This window comes from Ochotona curzoniae, unplaced genomic scaffold, assembly GCF_017591425.1.
Source record: "Ochotona curzoniae isolate NIBS_2020 unplaced genomic scaffold, NIBS_Ocur_1.0 scaffold_3208, whole genome shotgun sequence".
NCBI classification, from domain to species: Eukaryota; Metazoa; Chordata; class Mammalia; order Lagomorpha; family Ochotonidae; genus Ochotona; species Ochotona curzoniae.
Window position 1 is genome coordinate 20,951,804 of NW_024467106.1, and position 15,393 is coordinate 20,967,196.

Here is a 15,393-nt window from a genome sequence, read left to right on the forward strand (position 1 = left end):
GTTGGGCGACGAGAGACAGGAAAATCTTCCGTCCAATGATTCACTCCCCAAGTGGCCACATGGCTGAAACTTAGTCGATCCAAAGTCAGGAGCCAGGAGCTTCTTATGGGTCTCCCACACAGGTACAGGGTCCCAAGGCTTTGGGCTGTCCTCGACTGCTGTCCCAGGCCATAGCCAGGGAGCTGGATAGTAAGCAGGGCTGCCAGATTTAGAACAGGTGACAAAACAGGTTCCCAGCGTGTTCGAGGTGAGGACTCTAGCCTCTAGGATACTGCATAGGGTCCGAATAGCTACCTTTCAAATGTTCAGTGGTCACATGTTTCTGACAGTCCAGTGATTACACATTTATACCCTGAAATAGAATAGCATGGGAAGAAAAAATTTCTGAGGCTGTTGTTCTCAGTAAGTAATTTTTGAGAGGATGTGAAATGTTTCTGACAGGGTCATGGTTTAGGAAATGGCTTGGAAGTTGGCATGTTGGGGCATGTTGATTCCTTCCTCCTGCTGGATCTTCATGGATACTTGCCTGACCCATAGGCTCCTAGGCTCACTCCTAGGCTCCTTACATCTTGGCATCTACTCAAATCATAGCTATCTGTAGAACAAGACATCAAGGGCTGCCTGAAGGGTATGTTCATATAGCTCCCCAGTCCACATATGTGCAAAGTGTTTCTGTCATCCTTGCAAAGGTGCCATGCTAATCCTGTCTGTATTGTTCCAGTTTTGGTATATGTGCTGCTGAAGTGATCACAGTGCTAAAATCTTTCTAGACCTAGTCTGATTATCAGATAGATAGGGCTCTCAACCATAACCAAGTCATCTTTGTTTAGTTTGACTTTTGCATGGCCTATTAAGGATCAGAGTTGCTATAAGGGATAATGTCATCATATGAAAATGGATATTCTAATGCTTTGCTGGGGGACTTTTATGTTTATACATTAAATCATGTGCTATTTACCCCAGCAATTCCAGAAATTATTCTTCCTTGTCTACAACCAAATAGAAGTAATAAATATGTCTAAAAATTCAGTAATACTGCATGTGAGGTGGTGTGTGATGAGTTTGGATCCTGGAACAGAGAAAAAGACACTGATAGAAAAAGTAGTGAAATCTAAGTAAAGCCTAGATTGTAGTTAATCAGGTATGGAAGGGCTTTTGTTTGTTTAATTATAAGAAGTGTGTAGTGATAATATAAGGTGTTATCATTGGTAGGAATCGGGGAAGGAGCATATAAGAGCTCTTTGTACTGACTTTGCAACTTTCCTGTAAATTTAAAAATAATTGCAGAATAAAATGTTGTTAGGAATATTCACCTGTAAAGATTTTTTATTATAGCCCTTGTGGAAAACAAAAGTTGGAAACTAACTAAATATTGAACTATTCGAAGTTGCCTTAATTATTTTGATTCTAAATAGAATGGAATAGCAGGTAATCATTTAAACCATATATTGTGTATGTTTCTTAATAAATAAAGACAGTTTAGTATTTAAGTGAAAAATCAACATTCAACATGTCATTTAATGAAAATATGTACATTAAGAAGTGTGGTGAAATGTATTGAGTCAATGCGTTTAGGAGAGATTAAAATTTTTTGTCTGTATACATGCTTACCAGTTTTTCTATGCAGTGCTTATGTTAGTTTTGCAACAAGAATTTTTGAAGTATTTTTTTCTCCAACTTATAGAAGTGAAAAGGGTGGATCTACTCTGACATGTGGTCACAGTAGTGAGTGTGTTCCCGCCAAGATAGCAAACATCAGATGAGAGTTAGCCTCAGAGATCAGCCTAGAAAGTATTAATATTTACCTTGGTGAGATACCTTTAAAGCATCTGACTGATGCACAGGCCAGAAATTTTCATGGCTATAAGCAAACTCGACATTCAGAAATGCAGTCAGAATGCACCTGTCGGAAAGGACTGGATATGGAACAAGTATGGCTAAAGACGAGGGATGAGGGGCACCACATCATCTCATCAGATTTACGAATGACACTGTCGGACTGGCCTCAATTCTTTCTCCGTAATAGTTCTGTCTGTTCATGAGATGGAAGCAGCGCTTACCACTAAACATTGAGCTCAGCTTGGACCACAGTCAGCGCTAGGCCCATGGAAGAGCGCTGGGCTGCTTGGCCTTCCATGCAGGCTGTCCACAGCTGGTCAGGCTGACATGAGCATCTATTGCTTTGACAATGATCTTTCTCGTTGTGAACAGATCTGGCAGCCAATGTGATGAATGTCCCTGAGCAGATTGTTACAGTGAGTCAGTGCTCTGGGCTTGGTCTAATCTGGGATCTGACAGGAGGAAATGAGACTGGGAGGGGAAGGGCCAAATTGCATACCCTGCAAATTACTCAAGAAAGTACCTCCCATGGACCTTGTAGCCATTTTCTTAACCTTTTTTCCTCAGTGCTACAGGTAGCATTTACCCTGGAGATTCATTCATTTCTTTTTGTATTATTTTTGTTTTTAGATTGTTATGGAAAATATATATTCTTATGGGATATTGTAATGCTGTGCTCTGTTTTCTGGCATCAGCATAAACAAGCTTTACTATGTTTTTGTGATAGATTCCCTGTCTGCTAGCTTTTTATTTTAAAATTTATTATGTTTTTATTTAAAAGGCAGAGTTACACAGAAAGAGAAAGAGACACGCACTCACATACACAAACAATATTTCATCCACTGATTCACTCCCCAAGTGGCCACAAAAACTCCATCTGTTGGTAGCAGATGTCCAAGAACTTGGGCCATCTTCTGTTCCTTTTCTATGAATAGTAGCAGGAAGCTGGATTGGAATTAGGGTACTTGAGACTTGAATCATGGAAACCGGGGTTGCAAACTGCAGTTTAACCTACTGTATTTCAATGCCAGCTCATGTGGCATGTAGACACCCAACTTAACCTCAGCTAGGGTAGAAGTGTGCACTGAGTTGAGTCCTGCAGAAACTTTGTCAAAGCACTCAGATAGACATGAGAACCCAGAAAACTTCCAGTGATGCTTGAAAATTTCAAGTATGAATATTTGGAGAGATCTCCTACATTTCCCACTCATCCTGCGTCTACTGTGGCAGGAGAAGATTTAGACTTGGAGCCTGGAAATTACCTTGACCTAATTATCCTCTTACGCCAACTTCTGACTTCTTTAAAACTTAGGTAAAACAATAAAACAATAAAATGAGGTAAAACAATACATACCACACAGTGTAATGTTTAAGTGCTATTATGGATAAGAAAGTACATTGTAAAATAGGAAGAAATTTATACATATAAAGTAATTCTAATTTGTATGTTTTCTAGTGATTTTTTAAAAATACAAATCCATTGGAATAGTTTACGGCCTAGAAAGTGGACAGGCATTTCATTTAGTTTGTTATGTAATGTGTAGTAATATATCAGTTACCGAAGTGACCGTAGGTGATTCCTTAATATCTTTCAAACTTTGTCATTGACAATTTAACTTACATTAAGAATCTAAAAACTGTGTTCTGAATGATTGCTTTGCATCCAAAGAGATGTCTATGCAATTTTAATGAGAAGACATGATCTTTGCTTGTCATAATTCCAGAGTCTTGACTGAAGACTTTCAATCTAGGAGCCCCCAGGCCTGTTCAATCCTTTATCTTACCTGTCTCCTCCTTGTTAGAGGATCTAGTTCGTAAATAACATGAGTGGTCATATGGAAATTAGCCACAGAACAAACACTAAGGTTTGAGCCAGAAGACTCTCTGGTGTGTAGGGCTTCAATTCCTATCAATACAGTAAGGAAAATACTTACCTTGCCTTTTAGTGGAACACTGAAGGTAGCATTGCTTTGTAACTGAAATCCCATTACTGTTATTTGCTTCTTACCTTGGTTTCTTTCTTTCTTTTTAAAATCTTTATTTATGTTTATTGGAAAGGCAGCTTTACAGAGGCAAAGAGAGAAAGATCATCTATCCGCTGGCTCACTCCCCAAATGGCCACGACAGCTGGAGCTGAGCTGTTGCAAAGTCAGGAGCCAGGAGCTTCGTATGGGTCTCCTATGCGATGCAGGGTCTTAAGACGTTGGCCATTCTCCATTGCTTTCCCAAGCCACAAACAGGGAGCTGGAAGGGAAATAGAGCAGCTAGGACACAAACCGTTACCCATGTAGGATCCTGGCATGTTCATGTTGAGGACTTAGCCACTGAACCATCGTTCTGGGCCCCTTACCTTGTTTTTCTTTAAAGCTGCAATGGTGTTTTAGATTTATTTCTCCTTTTAATTTTTATTTTTTATGATACAGTGCCTTTGGCTCAAGGGTTTCTCCTTTTGCCTTTCCCCTTTCCTTAGCCGTGCCTTTCTCCCCCGCCAGCCGACCCCATTTTCCCCTGTATTATAGCAACGATGGTCACAAGTCCATCATTTACATGACATGATATTGTGTATATAGCAGAATGATGGGCTTAGGAGAGAGAGAGATAGAGATAGAGAGATACTGACATCCTGTTATAATGATCTGGATTGTGTCAGTTTTAACCTGAGAGTCAGAATGCTATCCAAGTCTCCCATGCAGGTGGCAAGAACCAAATTACCTGAACCATCATCTGTTGCCTCTCAGATTTTGTATTATTGGGAAGCTGGAATGAGGAGGTAGAGCTGGGAAGTGAACTCAGGTACTCATGATATAAATGCAAGCTTCTTAACTGGTGCCTGAACTGCTGTGCCAAATATTTGCTCCAGGATCAAGTCTTAAACTCATTCCTTGTCTGTGATTTCAATGGCAATAATTTAGTGGTTTTCTCATATTTCATCCACTGGAAACTATTAATAAATAAAAGGTATATGCATATATCTATAACAAAGTCTACTAATTTAAAATACATTTAGTCCTGATTCTCTCGTCATTGAATCTTCATTTCCATTGTAATCTGGAGTGAATGAATTCCAAATCCTGCTGTAAAGGAGGAATGAGAGGACTGGATGGGCAGCTCTCCTGCCCTCTTCTCTGCTAGTCCTCTTTTTCCATCTCCTTCCCCCAACACATGGAGTTTAGAAGTTCTGATCAAAAGTGGCATGTATATATTTGAGGTTGCCTTGAGTTCCACAAGTCCCTAATTCATTGTCTGACACATGGCGGATGTACCTTTCCTAGAACACACTCATTGTGTTTAGCTAGCACTTTCTGTATCAGTAACTGACAACATTTTAGTGGCCTAAAATGATGATTAATGCCTTGGTGTGTCTTGAGTTCAATTATGTTATCCCCCATTTTGACTGAGGTTGGCAAGAACGGATACTGCATTTGTCTGACAAATTCACTGGGGCAGAGCCAGAGTCAACATCGACTGCAGGCTCCATGGAAGTCCAGCTCATTAGAATTTTGACCAATTTGCAAGAATAATCTCAATTAGCACAGCTCATTAGACTCTAATTGGAGTTTAAACTTTTCCTTTAACCTGGTAGCCTCAGCGGGGCTACTGAGAACGTGTTGCTGGGGGTGAGTGTCTGCGTAGACGTCTATGTGAAGACCATGCCAGAGAGTTAATTTTCCCACAGCAGGGTGGAGCAATCCAAAGAAAACAAAAGAAGAATCAGAGTGGCTTGACAAAACTACTGCAGGATTGTAAAAGGGAACAGGACTCAGGCTTGGGAGGAGGGGGCTAGACTTCTTTTTACTTCTCTCTTATAGCCAAAAGATGTTGCTGATGCTATTGGAAGCAGAAGACTGGCCAATGGGAATGTTTTTGGAAGATAGCCAGCCCTGCCTCATTCCTGTCCAGGTTTAGACAGCGTGAGGATGACTTTCTTGATGTTAAGCCAAAAATCTACCCTGGCCCTCATCCTAGCTCATACTTGCTCTGTGCCTGCAGCAGGTTCTAGGGGCCTCTTCTCCAGGGAAGGTATTTGTAAAATGTACAACTCTGTGCTCTTTCAGTTAATTCTTTCATTGATGCCATGCACCTCCTCCTTGCTTCCTGAAAGTTATGAAATCTTTGAGATGTGTTGACTTTGATTATGAAATATTTCACTCCCAGTCTTGATTTCCTGGAGCCTCTAGACTTGAAAGAGTACCTGCAGTCACACCCAGTGGAATTCTCTAAGTTCAGTAGCATGAACAGCTACCTGATGTCTCTGCTTCCAACAACCGGGCTGTCTTTTGTCCACGTTTTCTGATTTCTGGGCTCCATTGAATAGTTTGAATGTACCTTCCACTTGGCACACTGTCAAACAAATCCATGACTTTCTTGAGTCTGCTTTGACTTTTTTTCAGGCAATATACTACTACTTCACTCTGTCTCTTAGGTTGTGCTATTTTTGAGATCTTCCATCATCCTGACCTCCTCCACTCTGTTACCTTCTTTCAGTATGGCATATGAGAGTGATACAGAGACTGTCCTAGCTCCAGGTTTTTATGCATAACTCTGATATTGAATAGAATTTCACCTTCTTTGCCCTGGCCTTTATATTTTCATTGATGGAGCTTGCATTTGTGTTTTTGTCTTTGTCCTGTCGGTTCTTTGCCCCATAATAGACATCAGGCCAAATGGTCTTTCTCATCCTGGCCTTTTGCATACAGTAGCTCAGTTGACTCTGTTGGACATGGCATTGGTTATGTTTCAGTTTATCTCTGGATTTGGTTATTCTTCATTGAGAAACCACTAAAGAATCAAGAAATGTGAGCTGTGTAGCTCATCCTAGGTGATATTCCCTGAGGTCAAAAAACATCCCTGCTGCTCACCTTCTGCAGTGTGATGCCTTTAATTCAGAAAACACAGTCTGCAACCCACTTTGTTTTGTATTCTGACCTTGTTTTCTGCTAATTTTTGTTTAATGTAAGGCAGGTGTTATGGATCATAATAAAGATGAGAAAGAGGATGGTGGATAGAGTAAGGGAGAGAGGAACAGGAGAGGGAGAGAAAAAATTTTTTGTGGTGTTTTCAGGGTTTGAATTCTTATTTCAAGAATTTAGTCATAATGTTTTAAACATAGACATGCCATTTGTTTCTGTGTTGTTTAGAGTCTGTGGAGACTCTGGGTAAAGGAAGGGAGAAGGGGGACATAAATGCTTAGTAAAGAGTACTTACTTGGATGCTGAGGTGGCCTTGAGAAGGTATGTGGTTTTTGTAGTCAACTGGGATTAGAAGGGGTCTGCATTTGGCTCAGTGCTTTCTGCCACTATCTGGAAATTGTTGAATTTTGAATCCAGGGTCCTATAGTTTGGTGTTGTACTTATCCCCACAAATTTTATAACTGATTCTCCCTGAAGAGGAGCCAAAAAGTGCTTCATTCTCACCATTCCCCAACCTTGGTTTCAATGTCAAATCTATTAAGTCAAATGGAGGTAGAGATCCCACCTCTAGGATTCGAGTCTAACACAAAACAGGAAGAAACAGGAACAGTGAGTCCTTTTCAGAACTGGACATGGAACAGAAACATCACACAAGATCTTTGGTATTATTTCCAATAGGTCTTTAATTTTTTGCTGGAAGAAATTTGATTATTCAAAGGGAAATTGATGGGCACATAGCGATAGCCTAGAGGCCAAAATTCTCACCTTATACATGCCAAGATCTCATATGGGCATCGGTTCTAATCCTAGCCGTTCTGCTTCCCATCCAGCTCCCGCTTGTGGCCTGGGAAACAGTAGAGGATGGCCCAGAACCTTGGGTCCCTGCACCCATGTGGGAGGCCCGCAGGAAGCTCCTGGCTCCTGGCTTTGGATTGACTCAGCTCCGGCCATTGTGGCCGCTTAGGGAGTGAATCAATTAATGGAAGATCTTCTCTGTCTCTCCTCCTCTCTGTGTATCAGACTTTCCAACCAAAAAAATAAATTAAAGCTTTTTTTTTAAAATAAGGGAAACTGATTTCCTCAAGTCTCATAATATACTGGAGTAGAGTTGTCTGGGGGTGATAAAATATACATACAGAAGACAATGCTTGCAGGCAAGGAAGTGGCTGTGATGTGCAAGTGAGGTCACACCGTAACCTCCTTACTTCAGTGTTAGGTTTCCTCTCGCACACACCAGAAAAGAAATGAACAGTTTTCTTTTGTGCAATGCTTCTAGTAGCAGTGCAGAAATACTCTGTATTGGGGTGCAGAATTGAGCCCAGTGTCATAGAAAAGAATGGAAACATACATCTGACTCAACAACCCATCTTTTACTTGAGCCACATGAGTGCTCTTTCCTTCTGTGCTCTTTCTCCTTCTGGAATTTTGCTCTGTCTTCTTCCTTCCAACAGTCGCTCTGCCTTTAATTTCTTCTTCCGCAAATGCCCAGTGCCCGTTTCCACTTTTCCCTCTTTTCCCGAGCTCCTGTCCTCTGATCTCCATTGATCTATGGTGTTCCTGCTGCATGACTGTCTGACTTCTGTGCTGAGGGCAAGCTTCCCTCTGGCCAGTCTTCTAGGGGGATCATGTTAGGGAAGAAGCACAGGGGAGTGTTGAGAGGAGACTCCTCCCCGGTTTGCACATAGCAAAGACTAGCATTCTGTTGAAAACCCCATTCGGATTCCCAGTTTGATTTCGCACATCTTTTGCTGGAGTAGTTCTGCTGTATGATTCTGAGGGACTCCTTTGCTTTTTCCTCAGACTCTCACCGCATTCCCCCCTTAATTTACCAGGCTTTCAGCAAAGCCTGTGAACTCACTTCCTCATCGTACCCCAGACAGTCCTGTAAGCCGTGATCTAGCTTCCTTGCTCTTCCAAGTCCCTTTGATGTGCTCCATACTCTTTACACGAGTGGCTTTGCCTTGACCTCATGCTCTGTCTTTTCCTCAGAAAGCTTCCTCTGTGAAGCCACCTTTGATGTTAGACTGGTGTAGCTGTCCTCAGGGTTCACTCTTCCTATCACACCATTTGTGACTCATTTATTAGTAATTTCTGTCTTAGCCAAATGAAATTGTGATTATTTTGGCTATTATCTGTCCCTGTCTAAGTCAAAACCTGAATGGATACAATTCATGAAGAGTTTATCTATGCATTGGATCTTTTCTGTATCATTCAGTGTTGATAATAATGTTATTTTTCCATGTTACAAATGATGAAACCAAGGTATTGAGCTATGAGCCCTATCATTAAGGTCACATGACTTACAGATGACAGTGTTGACAATCAGGTCAGACAGAATGTTTGATTCCAGGACCTGTGTTCTTGGCTTCCGTTCTGTTTTCCAAGATATAGGAACTGTTGTTGTGTTTGATTACTGTGGTGTCCTCGGTGACTATCTCTTGGCACTTAATGGGCTTTCAGTAAATACAAGTACCTTTCAGAAAGTTCAGGGAACCTAAAATTAAGAGATGTGTATTTTGATGCCACAAAATTTAAAATCCATGAATACGAGGGGTCTTTCCAGGGGTTCTCAGAAAATACGTATTGTGAAAAGAAATCCATACACAGATATCAAAACCATTTTATACCCAAATAAACTTATATTTTAATTGCATTTTCCATGAACTTTTTAAAGGACCCATATACATATAGACTCGTGGGGGGAAGCTGACTGATTTATCTTCTTTTTTGTGTTGTTCTTCATTGATACAATGGGAAAGAAAAGAGGCAAGAGTGTTCATGGTTAGAACTCTGCCCTCATGATGTCTGTTTCATTCTGGTAAGGCCACAAAAGCTCTAAGAGCATAAAACTAACAACAGACTTGATTTTCAGGACCTGATGCACAGCCTCATTGCTTCCCTTTGTGTCACAGTGGCCCATCTTGTCCTAGATCCCCCATCCTGCCACTGGCTAACAGACCTGCAACATTTTGGATGAGATGCAGCCCTGGGACATCAGAGGAAGACTGCAGAGTAAAGGAGAGTCCAGTAGATACTCTCCATTTCAGATGTGGTCAAGGGCAGAGTTCCCTCTGTTTTTCTTAAACTTTCACCCCATCATGACTAAGGAGAATGACTCATCTGAAATCTCCCTATTTTTGTGATTAAAACAATTCTAACCAAAACCAGTTTCCATTGCCTTGGAGGGCAAACCACAGTCATGTGAAGTTGTTCGTATTTAAAGCGGGAGTTTGAAGAGGTCAGTCACTTGGGGAACACACAGTTGATTTACTACCTACTGCAGAGGGTAAACATAAGGCGTTCTGGTCATACCCCATTTTGTTTCAATCATGTAGACAAAAACTACCCTGAAGCAGGCTCTTTATCACTTTCTGTGGACACATAGATTATACAACAATGTCACTTCTTGGGTGTGTTGTGTGGGCTGTACATTTATATATACCTAAGTGTGCTGAGCTAATCCAGTTAACTCTGTTAGAATCTAGGGAAGTCTTTAAAAGAAATTCCATCTGGACCCTGCCTCGAAGAGTCTGGGATGGCAGTAGGAGATGGTTGAAGGGCATTCAAGGTGTGAAGAATGAACTGTTTTTCAGATGCAGGAATCTGCAATGGGTGGGATCTCTGAGGTAGTGAAAGAACAGGAGAGTTTCATCTTCGAGGACTTCACTCTATAACTGATGATTGGCAGGTCGTGGGCTACTTGTTCTACTCTCCCATCTGCAACAACGGATGCACAGTTCTATTCCACTCCAGTTAAGCAGGCTGAATGCAAAAACAATGAATCATAGCTCATATGGCTTTCCTACAAGAGGTCTGACACATTTTCTTGCCTCCTGAAAATTTAATCTACAAATGATTGTTTCATGTCATCCTTTCAATATAATTCCATCTTAATAGTATTAAATATTATTGATATTGTTTATAATATTATTGTTAATATTGTAACAATTGTTAATATTAAATAGTATTAAATGGTATTGTTACTATTTTAGTACACACTATTAGATATTGAAGTGGACTAAGAGAGACTTTGTGTGCCAAAATATGCTTATATTTTTTACAACAGTTCTAAGAGTACCATCTGTAAGGTCATGCTGATAGTAAATGGCCGAGACCAGATTTAAATCCAGAAAGCTCTCTAAAACTCAGCTTCCTAATCTGTTACTTGAGGAGACTATAAATATCTATCATGCAAGTTAAATGAGAAAGCACAAGGAAAGCCCTAGTAAAGTGCTTCACAGTTATTTTCATCTTGTTGCTTGGGGCTCCTTGCCATCTAAGTTCCACCCAGGTTCATATTTTTTGCAGTCTCCGTTAAAGATGATGTAGTATATTTTGGTTTTACCTCTCAGTATAAAAACCAAGAGCAGAAATGGATGAAAAACAAAGTGATATTCCAGTGATGTGAAAGAGGGATTATGAAGCAGATAGCTTGTGTGAAGTACATGCCAGGCCACCATTCTCTCGGACTCGAGGTACTCTCCTAGGGCCAAGACCAGTTCTAGTGGAAGTCATCACCAGGGGATTGTGGACTGGCCTTCAGATGACAGCAGCGGGCCTTTTTTTCTCCTTCTGCAGCAGTGGCTGCATCCAAGTAGGCTTTGGAACTTGGCAAACTTGGGTCCATCTCCATGCTTTCTGACCATGGCTGGTTACTTAACTTCTTTCAATTTCAATTTCCTCCACTGTCAAATTTGGATGATTAATCCCTAGTCCCAGGGCAGTTGGAAGGTTACGTGAAATTAAAATTATGTCCAAGGCTTAGGGCTTGACCTGATGAATAGAGAACTGTCCACACACGGCAGCTTTTATGCTAAGAACATTTTCCATCTTTTCGAAGCAGGTTGTTGCTGAGTTTTGGATCATGCAACTTATGCACGGGCTACACTTTCCTGAGTACTGTTTCTGTGATGATATATAGAAACGTACAGGCAGGCAGAGGGAAGCTCTGCAGAGGGAAGCCAGGTCACAGTGTGGGAGCTTGTACTCACACAAAGATAAATCTTGAAGAAATTTCTGCTTCCATAAAGCCATTTGTCTTAAAGTAGTTTATAAATGCTTAAGAATAAAATAAGTAACACATTTTATATTAGGACATGGGGTATTTATTTAAAATTTATTTTCTATTTTATCATAGCTTTGCTCCCTTGAAAGATACAAAAACAAGTTAAAATTGATAAAGTATGGAACTATATCATGAAAAAGTAAAAATTAAAAAATAAGATAAAAACAAAACAAAAACCAAACCTACCATTTTTAGGTTTTCTAGGTGCAAATAGTTTGTTCCCTTTCAGTGTCTATGTTTCATGTCTCCATTATATTTTCTTCATAATGCCATTTTCCGTATTCTGTTTCCATCATCTTCTTTCATATTTTAAGGGTATATTTTGTGGAGATCAAAATAACTGGTTAATTTAGTTAGTTGAATAATTGCTTCTTCAAGTAGAGGGGGAGAAAATCAAGACCCACAAAATTAAATTTTAAAAAATCCAACAAAAGCCCAGCCTGTCACCACCATCACTAACCACACAATCTGACCTCCAGACTTTGTCTTGGGTGCTAAATGGAGCAGCTTTAAAGTGCTGACTGTTGCTCTGTTTTTCTTGGCAGTGGTGGCAAAGCTACCCTTCTAGAACAGCTTACACAATTGCTCATTTGGTTGGTTTTATTCCTTTATTTTGATAGATTTCATTCGTTATCACCCTTCAATGTTTGTATTAGGTCTTTTCATGTCTTCTATGAAAGATACTTCAGAAAATTAGTGGAAATGGAATTAAAAGATAAGTTTATTTTGGTGAAGAAATGAACATCTATAAAGAGCTTTTCATAATAGGAATCTCCACGAACTTGTTAAAGACCTTATATTACTGGAGGGACTGTCACTGTCATTAGGACTTTTAGTCCCAGTTTTATCTTCTATGATTAGATTACATCATTTTCAATATGTTGATGTCCTCAACTTTAAATAGGGAGAAAGGTTTTTGAGGTGCTTCCAAAGGCAAAAAACAGGTGTTCATTATTTGCTGTTGAGATCCATTCATAAAACTATCTTTTCCCCAACTAATAGTCCATGGAATGATTTGGAATTGGAAAAACAAGTATCAACTTGCATTTATTTTGAGACAATCCTAATTCTTGAATGATTACATTGTGGGCCCAGCACTGTGGCACAATGAGTTAAGCTGCTCGTTGCAGTGCTGGCATCCCACATGGGAGCAGGTTTGAGTGTCAGCCTCTGATCCAGCTCCCTGCTAACGTACTTGAGAAAGAAGCAGTGGATGACACAAATCCCTGGAACCCTGCACTCATGTGGGAGAGCAGGAAGAAGATGCTGGCTCCTTGTTCCTGGCTTTGGGCTCTAGTCCTGGACATCATGGGCATTTAAGCAGTGACTGAGTCAGGAGATGGAAGACTCTCTCTCCACTTTATTTCCTTCATTCTCTTTCTTTTCTCTAAGCCTGCCTTTCAAATAAAAGGCTGTAAATTCAATTTCCCATTAGAGATGCATGAAGAAGGCAATTCACAGTAGTCTGTGTAATAGAAACAAAGTAGAATTGCAATAAAAGCAGGTTATGAGCCCACTTTGTTACATCTATCCACCCCGAACCTGCTAGTGGAGGATATGGGTATATATGTTTGGTTCATAATCTCTTAAAGGGTTCTGTGCTGCCACTAACAGCTGTGTGATCAGAGGGGCAGCCTACCTGAGTTCTTACAGGTTATTTAAGTCATTGATTAAATGCAGGTCTAGCTTCATCTTTATTGTGACAGAAATGTTGGTGGCTAAACCAAATGTTTTTCACCTTAGGATTGTTTATTATTTAGAGTGTGAGAGGGATAGGAAAGGAGAGTGTGAATAGCAAACAGGAGGGACAGGGAGATGGAGACAGTTCCCATTTGCTAATTCTCTTGCTGAATGCTTGCAGTGGCTGGGGTTAGGCTGGGACCAAAGCTAAGAGCCAAGATCTCAGTACAGGTCTCCTATACATAGGTGGTAGGAAACCTAGTAAATTGAAGCATCACTAATTACTCTCTGAGTTTATGTTAATAGCTGAATTTGGAAGTCTGAGTCAGGAATTAATCTCAAGTAGTTTGAAGGTGGACATATAAAGTGACTTACTGATAAATATCTACTACATGAGTTTGTGTAAGCTTGCTGTCATCTGCAGGTGTACTCTGCAAATGCCCACAATGCCCTGTTCTGGACAAGGCTGAAATTGGGTGCTTGAAATTCACCTCAAGTCTTCCATGAGGGGGGCAAGGGCTCAACTACATGAACCATCACCTGCTGCCTCTCAGGGTCTGTATTAACATGGAGCTTAAACACAGGCACTCTGATAGAGAACGTGGACCTCTTAATTCATAGGCAAACCAGTGTCCCTTGATTTCCACTGGTGGACACTGAATCTCACTCATAGATCTGGCTCAATTCTTAGGTATTTGTGCATGTCCCGTAGTATTACAGCTAATCCTCATTCTGTCTCGGGTGTCCATTTGACTCCATATTAGGCAGATGGTGATAAAAATGCTGAAGGAACTCTGGAAACACAACATTCAGTCTTGCATTTGACACTATGTCTTGTCTATGGGCTAACAGCTTCTTGGGCCTCTCCTCCTCTGGGATCCCGCTAAGCTGTTTCTCAGGCCGTTATCATCTCTAGAATTGTAGGGTCATCACAGTAGTTATAAAGGAGATCACCCTGGGTAAGGTCAGCGCTATAATCGTGATTAAATTCATCTCTGTGAGGTTGATTTACTTTTTTTTTTAATTGGGAAATGACTAACACACAAAGAAGCTGTTGATATTGAATATATACATCTTGATGGTTTTGAAGTATAAACCCATGAAGTTATCATCATGAACAATGCCATAAATGATTTCTTTAGAAACTTCAGCTTACATCTGTCTTCTTAACATAATTTTAAATGTAGAATCCGATACCATTAACTATTTACATTATGCCATACATCAGTTCTTTAAGACTTAATTATCTTATATGATGAAAACTATGTACATACCTCTTAATTATCTTCTCCCCAATTCCCTGTACCCTCAGCATCTGGGATCTCAGTTCTGCTCATTGCTTTTATTGGTTTTTGTGGGTTTTGGCTAGTTATGATATAAACTGGATCATGTAGTATTTGTTTCCCTCCGTTGTACTTCAGTTAGCACACAGTCCATATTGTAACAAATTCGTATTGTAGGAATTGACAGGACCCTCCAATTTTTTTTAAGGAAGAATAATATTCTGGCGAATGTATATATCACATTTCCTTTAATCCATTTAGTTGGTGGACATTTAGGATGTTTTCATATTTGGTTTTGTAAATATTGCTTCATTGAGATAGCACTTCATTTGAATTCCTTTTTGTTCATACCCAGAATTGCGATTGTTCGATCACATGATGATCTCTTTTCAATTTTTTAAGGAACTCCCATACTGAATCCATAGTGACTATCCAAATAATATATTTCCATTAACAAGGAGGAAAGTTCCCTCTTTACAGCCCTACCATAGCTTGTGATCATTAATCTTTCTGAAAAAGAAATATTTCCTGACAAATGTTGCTTTCTATCTTACTGATGTGTTTATTTGCATTTCTCTGAGACGAATGGTGCTGAACATTCTATCAAATACCTTTT

General features: G+C 40.1%; 1 pseudogene; it reads right to left on the bottom strand.

Annotated features, from left to right (window-relative positions):
* Positions 1–653: 653 nt before the first annotated feature.
* Positions 654–751, bottom strand: LOC121145146 (annotated as a pseudogene).
* Positions 752–15,393: the final 14,642 nt, after the last annotated feature.